This window comes from Falco peregrinus, chromosome 12 (genome assembly GCF_023634155.1).
Source record: "Falco peregrinus isolate bFalPer1 chromosome 12, bFalPer1.pri, whole genome shotgun sequence".
Lineage (NCBI taxonomy): Eukaryota > Metazoa > Chordata > Aves > Falconiformes > Falconidae > Falco > Falco peregrinus.
The window spans coordinates 356,650-368,345 of NC_073732.1; the positions used below are offsets into that span (position 1 = coordinate 356,650).

Sequence of the window (11,696 nt, forward strand, 5' to 3'; positions counted from 1 at the left end):
CTGCTCTCCTTCACAGCATCCAGCTGCCACCATCCAGCTCAGCTGGGAGCCATCATTCCCGATTCACACTTGGCTCCCAGCTGGCTGCCTGCGCTCCTGACAGACACGTGCCCAGCAGCACAGGCTGCAGCTAGTCCCAAGGAAGCAGACAGGGGATCACACTCACGCACAGCGCAGCACACAAGCGAGCCACCCTGCTCCATCCTAGCGGGGTCTGACCAAACCAGGCTGGTGGCCCTGCTCTCTTTTAGAGGCACAGATAACTTGGTTCATGCAGGGAGCTGCTCTACCCAGGCTGAAAATCCTTCCCCCCATCCCCGGGGAAACACTGTTTACATAGTTCTTCTCCTCCTGCAGAAACAAAGGAGCCTAAAGCCACATTGCATTATTAACCTCTTCTTTGCTGCAGCCTTAGAAGGACACAGAGCACCGTCAGCCAGCACCCCCCAGAAGCTCTGCTGCGGGCTCTGAGGTCAACCTTGACAGCACAGGCACTCTCCAGCTTCTGAACACCAAAAACAAAACCCCTGGGCATGGTCTGAAACAGGCACATCAGAAGCATCTTTCCTGTCATCATTGCTGCACTCACGCCATCAAACCCACAGAATAACTGGACACGCCTGGTGTCTTGCAGAGGACACAGAGCTGCAGCAAAGGCAAAGAGCTGCAGTGAGGATCCGGGGAGAGGGGGGAAGTGCTGCCACAGGCAGCTTATACAAGGGGGTGCAGAAGGAGCCTTCACTACCCCCATTTTAACCCATGGAGGAAGAACTCCAGCGCTCGGTTCAAGAAAGGACTGACTGCAACATTCAATCATTTTAGATGCTATCAAAACATCCTCTAACAAATAACTGCAGTCAGATCACTTACCCACTGACACCTGATGAAGTCCCAAATAGGCAGCTCAGTCTTCTTGAGCCAGAACAGGCTTTGTATTTGTTTCCTGATAAGAAAGAAGGAAAATCAAAGTGGCTCCTTTTGTCTGTGTTTCCCCTGCCTTCTTCTGAGCAATGCAGTCCCACGCTGTAGGGGAGAACAACGATTTCATTCTGGTTTTGGTAGCATAGACCTCAACACATAACCCTGGGTTTTCTGTCTCCCTTTTTATACCCATGCTGGGAACCCATTTCGTTTTCTCACTTTGTTTAGTTCACATCTCACTTCCAAACTCTGAACTGCTTCTCTACTTCTTTTCTAAATCAAGACAGAATTTCAAATGCCTGTGTTTTGGAGACCCTGACATTAACTGTGCAGTTATTTGAAGAGTAAATTTTTCTCCCCCCATTGCTTTTTAAAACAAAGCATAATCTTTGGCCCTAACAAGTGTGATGCCTCCTAGCTTTTCTTTTTCCTTAATACTATGATACCCTTTAATTCAGACAGCTGTCTTTGTGTACATGCAGAAGAAAATTTACAAGCCTCAAGAAGCTAATCACAATTCAAGGGGAATCTCTGACATGGAAGTCAACAAGGCAGTATCCAAGGCTGTGACTGCCAGGGGACAGTGCCACAGAAAGATGGATAGATTCTGGATAAGAGGTTCAGACCTGACTCTGCAAGGTGTTGGTACAACATCTCAACCTAGACAAGAAAGGGTACAGCTGTCAAGGACACCCATATCTATGCAGTTACAGGGTCGTTCAAGTAGTTGTTCCTGGGGCTGACGCTGCCTTAATCCCAGCTCTTTTGGCCTCCTGTTTCCTCTGGCAGCTAAGAGCCATCTAAGCCCCCACGATACCAAGGACAGAACCATGCTGCAGTACCACCACGCTGTAGGAGCAGGGCTTAGTGGTCTGTCACAGTTGCAGAGCAGGGGCAAGTCCCTCCTCCCTCACACCCAGCTCTTCTCCTCAGCTAGCAGGGTCCTGCCAGGGCATCTCCCATCCCGCCCCATACTGCGGGGCACCACAGGCTGGGGACTACCAGCCCCTCCTCTCCTCCACCCGACATACCCGACCTCCTTCAGAGCCTAAGCACATGGCAGCTCTCTACTACTTGGCATCATGTGCATTTAAAACCATGGCAATACCCAAGCACCCACAGCCCAGCAAGATCCTCCCATGGTTGGCTCCAAAGACCACATTGAACGCCACAGACGGTCCTTCCTCCAACTTCTCCAGGCCAAGAAAAAACCCACACGGCCTTAACCCAGTCTACAATAGCTTGGTTGGCATTTGCAGCTTCTGGCACCACTTGGCAGTTCCATTTGCAGTAGGACTGCTCTCCTTGGATTCACAGCAAGCTGGTCATCCACAGTCCCAGCAGATCCTAACCTCTCCTGCAAGGCACTTTCAAACACCAGCATCTGCTTCTGTGATCTAAAGGAAGCGAGAAGGAAAATCAGACAACACAGTGGGACACAGGGAAGGGACAATTCCAGCCCATGACACGTGTTTCAGCCTGAGCCCACAGGAGCACCTGGCACCATCACAGAAGCTACAAAGCACCATAGGGTGTTCAGAAGTGGTGCTGTGAAAGGAGTAGCTTCTTTTATTTATCACTTGTGAAGCGCTGAAGGGACAAGTTCATCTCCTGGCTGCTGCCGGGCCAGCTGGTGCAGCTCCCTGCAGCACACACGGCTACACTAAGAGGTGCTGGGGCACTCGGCAGGCGCCACCGCTGCTGTGCAAGGAAGCCAACCTGAAGCAGGCACCAAGGAAATAAAAGCAAAGCTCAATGTGGCTTCACCTGCTCTGGGCAGTTGCCTTCACAGGCCCAACACAACCACAAATGCACACTTTGAACTCAAGCAAAATCCCAAAGCAATTGCCGGTTTGCTCAGGAAGGGACTGCTGGGTTACCTTTTGCTTAGACAAATATTTGACTGCATTTGTAGCCGAAAGTCTTTTGCCAAAAAGACACAAAGTTTTGTTAAAGAGCAGCCACACAGAGGATGCCCTGTGCTGGAACCCGGGCCAGGGCTTTCTGATTTTTAAACAGGGCACCTAGTGCATCCCTTAAAAGGGCCTCTGGTCTCTGCCACGGAGGTGCTGTCAGACTCTACAGCTTTTAGGGGATCAAGGTCTCCATGCTGACTCCCAGCACATCACATTTTGGCAGTGGCAGCACAAGGGCAGGTTTTCATTTTCCACATAGAGACTGTAGAAGCTGAACTGCTGAAATGAGCTCCCCAGGTTCTTTCTTTGAACCTCTTCCCACCCTTCACACGTCCCAAGAGCTCTCATGAATCAAAGAGCCAGCAGCAAAAGCAGTCCCAAGCAGCCCCTGCAGATCCTCCTCGAGAAGAGCCTTCCTACTCAGAGACCAGCTCTGTAATAAACATATGGCCCCAAAAGCAGAGGGGAAACCCCTCCAAAACACAAAGGAGTGGAGCCACTCATTAGAGCAGGCGATCAGAAAAGCTGACAGGTCTGTGTAGGGAGCACCAGAGGCCTGAAGAAATGCACCTGTCAAGCCACTGCTATCATCTGAAACAGCTGGCATTTTAGAAGACAAGACAGTAGCCACATCACAAAAAAATAGAAGGACATCACAATCAAGAGACAGGCGCCCCAGTGGGTCCAGGAACAGGCAGGTTTGCATCTCTGCAGCCAACAGCACAAGCAGCTCCAAGTTTCAATCGAGGCTCAGAGTTGCAGGACAGACCCCCTCAAGCCGGAGCTGTAAGGCTCGCTGCAGAGCATGCTCCCCGTCACCACATGCGTTATAGGAGCAGCTCAAGATGGTGCAGGCTGGATGCGAGCAGCCTCTCTGCCAAGGACAAAAGCAAAGACCCCAGTACCCCCTGTGTGCCTTCCTCTCAAGCTGGAAAGTCTTCCTAGTGCACTCTGGCATCTGATCTCATGAAAAGGGAAGAGAAAGAATAGATGGAAATGCAAAAAGAAACTGTCAGCTGCCAACCACTGACCCCATCCTGACTCCATCCCTCTCCCCACTGCGGCAGGAACACAACTGACTGCTCTTGGAAGGACAGCAAGGACAGTAGGAGAGGAGGAGGATTTCAGGGGGCAACAAACAGCAGGAGCAGATGAAATTTTGGTAAATAAGGGTCCCTTCAGTCAGGAAGAAATTAAACTGCAATCAGGAAAGACAACACACAAGGACCGTGCCATGCCTGGGAACCCTCCAGTTCCTGCAAGCAGTGAGGAGTAGGGTGCTGGCTGAAACAGCCGTGATGCCCAAAGCCTTTCCAGCACGTCTCTGCCTCCAGGCACCAGCTGGGAGCCCCAGCGCAGCCTGCAGAAATCTCACAGCCTGTAGTTCAGGTATTCAAGTGTTCTAGGAAGCTTCAGCACACCCAGGTGACATTCTATAACCGTGAGCATAAGAGAAGGTATGTGTATCCACCATCCTGCCTTTCAAGGGGGAAGACGTCCTCACAACCTTCCCTTACAAAGCAGCACGTGGACTCCCAGGGCAACCAGGCCACAAAGAAGAAACCTTCCCAACTGCCTTAACCAAGCCACCACCCTTTCCTCTGTCCTATAGACAGAAAAAAATAATTCCCCCCCTGCCCCCGCCCATGCCAGAAGCAGCACATAAGACAGACCAAGGATGACACTGAAGGTCACAAATTTGCACTCATCTAATTACAGCTCTGCCAGGGTCCAGGCAGCAAGCTGTTTGATCTCACAGGGACTCAACTTTTCTACCCGCCAGCAATACTTCCTTGGGAAAAGGCAAAGTCACAAGGGCCAGCAAACAGCTCCCATTCAACAGTGCTCTGAATACTATGGCGAGGCTTCTCTCTCCTCTCTCTAATGCCTAAGCAGCCCAGTATTTTGAGCAGCACACAGAATAAGCTTTCTTAGTAGAAAATGATACCAAGTTAGTCTGGTAAAAGATAGGAACAAGAAGCATTACTGAGAAACCTTGTTACCTGTACCCTTACAGCATGCTGGCTAGACCAAATCTTGAGAACATGCACCTGTAGCAGTCCTGAAGGGCAGGGAAACCAGCACCTCAGCTTTGTGGATAGAACCCAGATGCAGATGATATTGCACAGGACAATTAAGGTAGAAGTTGATCATGCACCAGCTTTTCTCCAGCAACTGCTTACTTGTCCCATAGGAGACACAAGGTGTCAAACTCCACATTTGCTGTGGGCTTACGTGCCCAGCACATCTGCAGCTGGGTTACAGCTGCCTGCCTCTCTCACCCACCCAAAACCCTTGCAGAGGGAAATGGAAGGGCACTGAGCATCCAGCTGGTGCCTTCAGCCCTCGGCACCCTCTGTCACCAAAGAAAAAAAGAACAGGGCAAGGAAAATTATGCCCTGGCACCAGGACCTTCTTCCTAGAAGGCATCCATCAGCTGAATTGTTGAGAAACAAGTAGCTACAGCTTACCTTTAGCACAGCCTCAAGGCAGATGCCTTCCTGTAACCCTCCTCGCTGGCTGTCACTCCCACCTTTTTAATTAGGTGCTAATTTCTTCCAGACAAGCTCACAAGAACTTGCTGGGCTGCACACCAGAAGATGGCTTCAGTTTCATTTCCCTAGGATTAGAAGACAGAAATTTCCAACCCTCTTTGGAAACTTTTTCTTTCCTGGCTGCTCTCCCTGGCACTGAGAACTCCTTTTACAAACGATAGCTCATGAAAGATACATCTGGGATTAACAAAGCTAGCTACATCGAGCCTTCACAAGGAACAGCTGGGCGGCAAGGAGAACTGATGCATCTCCACAAGGAGCAGGTCTGGGTAACTAGCCCAGCAATGAGACTGGTCAGGCAGCCAGCTTGTGAGGAACACTTCTGCATCAGCAAAGGCAGTGGCAGATTTGCAGGCTGACTCTGAAAGGCTCCAGCTGCTGACAGAACACAGCTCCCTGCTTCGCAAGCCCTCCCTGACCAAGCACAGGCAGCAGCTTAGACAGCAAACTTCCCTTCAGACAGGACACTGGAGTCTGTAACGGCAGCTTTGGTCCCTGGGCTCAGCTTTGCTCCTCTCCACAGCTCAGAAAGCTTTTCTGCCTCAGTGGGTGCACTGGTCCCTCCCTGCCCTGAACTCGAGAGGGGACCCTGGGAGGTCAGACCAGCACCTCCACACTGTCAAGCTTGCTGGGCTGCATCTCCATGCTACTCACAGTCCCTGCACAGAAGGGCAGCCCTTGTTCTAGCCTTGCTGGCAAAGTCAGATGAAAAGCAGCTGGGGAGGAGCATTCACTTGAGAGAGCAGGATTCCTCCTTCCCAGTGAGCAGCAGTTTCTCCACCTTACAGGTGTCTCCATTGGGCTTCAGACTGAGTTTGCTGGTGGGGTTCAAGCAGAGAACCTGCCCAAAGAAACAAGGGGAGACTACTTCATCTGGCAAGCAAGCTGCGAAACCTCCATTGCTAAAGTCAGAGAATAATCTTCCGATTCCTGTTCTGTCCCCACCAACACTGCCCCAACCCCATTCACTCTCTCGTATGCATTCCCAGGTACCAAAGGGGTTTTCCTGTGGTGTGTCCACCTGGCCATGGTGAGCTGAACTATGTCTTCTAAAGTAATTTCTTGTAAGCTACAAGAAAGCTGTAATTCTTAAGTCTTCAAAGATTCATTTATCTCCCTTACCTTTCCAGATCTAAAGTACATGGCTGCATCCTGATGTCATTGTGTCTAAAACACGTTAGAGGAATTGCACCTTCTCACTTCTGGCTACTAGGGGAGCCCCAACACCTCGCTCAGATGAGGTGTTCACATCGCATCTGCTGGTGGAGCAGTCCCAGCAGGGAGGACAGGACAGTGTACAGGCAGCCAGGACAGCAGACAACTGTAATTAGCTACTAGCTCCTGCCCAGCACAGCTCACAGCTACCTGCAGGCACACTAAAGTGCTCTCCAATGAAGGAAGGGGCCTTACCCCAACTTCTTGCATCTCTGGTGTGGTGGACGTGATGCTGAGCTTAAAAGCGAGAGGGGCAGCACTGTTGTTTGCTATGGTGACAATCTTCTTCACTGTCTGTCCAATGGAGAGGGCTCCCAGCTTCCTTGCAGTTCCACATCAACCTGAAGCAGCAGCAATTAATATGAAGAGAAAGGAAAGGAGGAGAGAAGGCGTTTTCTGCCACAAAAGTGGCAGAAAACCAAAACACAGTAGGCTGGGGAAGAGATTTGGCTGGACTTTTAGGATTTGGATTTTATCTCACCTTCATTTCCACGCCCCTTCCTCAGACCTCAACGCTCTGCTGGCAAAGACCGTTGATTTCAAAAGGGATGAGCTCACAGTAAGACACAGCCTCTCTGGAATAGAAAGCGACGGGCACCTCCACTGTCATTCCTGGACATAGGATGTACCCTGGGAAGTCCACCTTCAGGTGCGTGGTGCCGGTGAACAAACAGTTCAAACTGGCAGAGAGCAGAGCAAAGAGGTGTCACAAGGCTGTGCGTGCTGAGACACCACCATCAGGGCTGCTTGGGGCTCTCCTGCCTCCTCTCCCTGCACCTTCAGGATTTCATCCACAGTGGCCATGAGGACGTGGATCAGGCATGTGCTAAGCAAGGGTCAAAGGAGCATGTGGAGGTGGCCTATCTCATGTCCTTGTCTGCCTTGTTTGTGATGACAAGGGTCTGCTGGGCAGGTGACACCCCAGCATGGTAGATGAAGCAGGCTCCAAAGTTGAGTCTGGTGGTGAAGTGGACAGCGGGCACTACCACGGTGGCCAGGAACACACAGGTAAACATGGGACCCTTGCTGATCTGGTGGGGTAAAAGGCAGCATAAGCCAGCTGAAGAGATGGGAGTTACAACCGCAAGCACCAGAGACGGCTGAGGAAGAGGATGGGGGACAGCTGGCTGCACTGACAATAAGAAAAAGCAAGTGCCAGAGGATGCTAGAATGAAAACAGAAGGTGGAAAGGCTCAGTCTGAGAGGGAAAGGTTTCTGCCACATGCTGTCAAGACCACTCCGAGCTGTGGGACCTGACTCAGGAGGGGCCTGGCAAGGAGGAACAGCTCCAACCCCATGCACATCAAGCCCTCCCTAGCCCCAAATTAGGGACAGAGAGGGCCTGGGGGCTATGTCCTGCCACAAAAGAGCTTCCCAAAGTGGTCCTAGATAAGCTCTTACTAAAACATGCCATTCAGAAGCTGTGAGGCTCTATTTCAGCAACAGGAGCCTCTTTGCCTCATTTAGACTCTTCAGTGACAGAGCTCAGCACTGGCTCTGGGCTCCTGCCGCCCAGGCGCTGTGCAGGGAAGGCAAAGGTCCTGCGCTAGACGCTGGTGCCTCACCTGCAGTGTCAGCTTTGTGTCCTTTAAAGAGCACATCTTCCGCAGGTGAAAAACCAGCTGGGTCTCTGCTTTCCCCTCCGCCTGCACAGTGCTCATCTGAGGGGCAATGGTAAGGACCTGCTTATTGGCTGCAGGGCCGCTCAGCTCCCACGAGAAGGTGAAGCTGAACTTGCCATTATTGTGGATGCTGAAGATGTGCTTGATGTTCTCGTTCAGCTGTACCTGTGGGGAGAAGGTGGTGCGGATTAGGGGCTAGAGCACACGCAAAGCGCTGGCCAGCCCAGCAAGTGTTCCTTTCTAACGTGCTCCTGCATCTTTCACATTCAGCTGATTTCCTGCGTGAAAGATCCATCTCCCTCCCTCTAAAGACGCGACTGTAACCAGAAATGAAGAAAAACATTCCCTCTTGCTCAAATCTATCTGCCAGGCTCCTGGTTAAGGGCCAGTCTTGGAGGGCTTTGTGGGGCAAAGGGTTCAGGGCACCAGCACTGCTCACCTCCTTGAAATCAATGACGTTGATCTCTTGTGCACAGAGCTCAGCGGCACAGCCGTCACTGTCCTTGCACCCGACAGACACGTTCAGGCCATAGCTGGTGGCTTTGATATTCAAGGAGAGGGGCTGGATCTTCCCCTCGACATTGCACTTGAGGTCGAAGACCACCTCTCCTTCTCTCCTTCTAGTGTTGGTACGAAGGTGACTCTAATGGGAAACCTGAGGACAGAAGACCCTTTTTATCCCGTTCACTGTCTCTTAGCTTTCCTGGCCCCATGTTGCCTGCTCTATGGGAGAGCAGCTGTGCAATGGCTGTGGTGAGACCTCAGGCCTGGGAGATACCGGGGAGAGCCCTCTGCCCTTCAGGGCCTTCCATTATGGAGCAAGCCCTAGCGAGAACTGTTGAGGGTATGACGATCCCATGCAATGAAACAGCAGCGGATACAACAATAAAGCAGCAATCCCTGAGCTATTGCTAGCCTTGCTGTCCTCTCCACATGCTACAGGGCTGCACTGGGTCAAGACCTCACTTCTGTCCCAAACACAGAGTAGGGCACTCACAGAGATGCCCAGCCTCTCCAATCTACATGACAAGGGTTAACATCCTCTTTGCAAAGAGGAATCATCCAGCTCCCGTGACAGCAGGACCACGTGGGTGCCACCAAAACAGCCTCTTTGTAATTTCTGTGGATAATTTCTGTCTACATGATCAAACACAACCAGACTACAGAGATTTAAGAAATTACCACTTCTCAGGCGAGTCACAGTAACTGATACAGGATGCTCTCTTATCTTGCACCCCGTGGCAAGCCAAAATTCAGCATCTTTGAAGCCACAGCAAAGCTGCCCGGAGCTAACATGGTCTCCTTACACCCAGGCAGGCTTTGAGTGGGCAGAGGGACGTTGTGGTGGGTCAGCAGATGAGCTAGTGGGCTGCTGTACTACCTCAACTCAGGATCATGTCTGATCCCAAGTCCTGCACTTTACAAGAAAAGCGCATGCATTTTCTGACAGGAGATCCTGCAAAACACAGCTAGCTGTGTAAGCCTGTTGCTGTCCTTCGTGATGGGCTTAAGAGCTGCCTGCAGTGCTGCTCACGTGCTTTGCTGCTCTTGGTGGCTTTGCACAGACCACACGCGGTGGACTCTGTCACTAAAAGAACACAGGGAACAGCCTTGCACACTTAAGGCTGTTGGCTCAGGGGATCATGGGGTTAAAACCCCCAAACATGCTTTTGTCGTCACAAACAGAAGATCCAAAGCCTGAATTTCTCCAGAAACAGGGTCTAGAAGACCAGGGTAACCCAGACGCAGCCACTTTATGGAGAAACCTGCAGTTTCGTGGTGTCCCCTTGGCTAGGAACAAGTGAAGGTACACTACTGCCGAGAGTCACCTGGTGACTGCCAGGGGACAAAAGCCTCAACAGCAAAATGACGGTGCAATATCTGGCATGCAGAGGAGGGAAGCTGGCCTGTGAGCCCCATTACCTTGACAGAGGAGCGATGGAGCTTGCCAGGGGCTCTACTTTCACAGAGGTGTTGCATCCCTCTGAAAAGAGAGAGCTTTCTCTGAAAGCAAAGCTGAACGCTTCCTTCTTGTTGTTGATCATATAGATGGTCTGACATACCTCATGCCCTGGGGGAGAGGAAAAAGCAGCCACTGAAAACCTTTTGTTCCTCTGGCCACCAGGCCACCACTGCCTGCTGGCTGAGCCCAGCAGGCAACCTGCAGCAAGGCCCATTGCCTGCAGCATGGCACGCTCAGAATGCCAACACAGAAACATGCCCCTGACCCCCTGCACTCCCCTGCATCCCCCCCAGATCCCCTCCTGGAAGCAGCCTCAACCACATGCCGTGTCCCTCATGCCTTCCTCCCTTCCCCTTCCTCTCCCTCGTATGCTTGGGTGCCAGGAGCTGGGTGACTCACAAGTGCCTGTTTCCATTTCCAGCCTCCTTGTTGGAGCCTGCTGGAACAATGGGAGCACTGGACCGCTGGAGCAGTCCACATCTGAGGGTGCAAGGTACAACCACAGTGCTCACCAGTTAACAGCAACTGGAAGTTCAGGTGGGATCTGTCCAGAGTCACTAGTGGGTTGCTAGCATTGCCCACCAACAGGAACGGGACTGAAACGCTCTGCTCAGGGATCATAAAGACCCAGAATGATCATATTAATAGATGACCAACTTAGTAATATCATAAAATTCATAACCTATGATCAAAAGTAAATTATTAGGTATCTGCTACTTGAGCATGTAATGGAGCTGGTATGAAGTGTATATTCCCGTGTGTAGGATGTATACGAAACATGTATATAAAACTCCTTAGAGGAAACATTATTTTAGGTCTTTTGTGTATTTGTCTGTTTATCCTATAATATTTGCTTTTATTTCTCAGGGACCTGTGAATTTTAAATTTGGAGTCCTTTATGCTAAGGATGGGCAGATTACAGATGAGGAAATGTTCGGTGATGATGAGTTTTTCACCTCTTCCTTGGCTGAAGGTTGCATAAAATATATGAGCTTCACTGTGAGTACAAACGCTCTTAGAATTCACCTTGGGAGCCTTGAAGATTTGTATATAAATCAAATTGTTATACTGAATAAACCATTTCTAGTGGGTGTTCCCACAATTAAGTGGTGTGGAGCTGAAGGGAACTACGATGTAATGGTGATGGAGCCATTTGGACCAAGTCTTGAAGATCTCTTCAGTTTTTGTTCAAGGAAATTCAGTCTCAAGACAATCCTATTACTCGCTGACCAAATGGTAGGAAACTGCTTTGTTGATCTTGACGGTGCAGTATGTTAGAATATTAGGATTCCTCAAGAGATCAGAACCAAATACATTGTTTCTGTAATTTAGAGGTGAATAGGCCTGTATCACTAAAGGAAAGACTCAAAACTGGTTTTGTTTCTCTTAAATACAAAGTGCCCCATCTAAAGTGATCACAAAGTCTTAACTGATTTTTAAAAAGCAGACTTGCGCTGTCTGCAAACCATCTGTTGCACTGCTCAAAGACAAAAGAAGCTCGCCT

The 11,696-nt window shown here is 50.5% G+C and overlaps 1 long non-coding RNA gene across 1 annotated transcript; it reads right to left on the reverse strand.

Moving 5' to 3' along the window:
• Nucleotides 1-7,393: 7,393 nt before the first annotated feature.
• LOC114011984 (uncharacterized) lies at nt 7,394-10,296 on the reverse strand. The gene is made up of 4 exons (XR_003554155.2): nt 10,153-10,296; nt 8,669-8,884; nt 8,173-8,394; nt 7,394-7,638 (listed from the first exon to the last, which is right to left on the reverse strand). It is a non-coding gene; the product is annotated as an uncharacterized LOC114011984 (long non-coding RNA).
• Nucleotides 10,297-11,696: the final 1,400 nt, after the last annotated feature.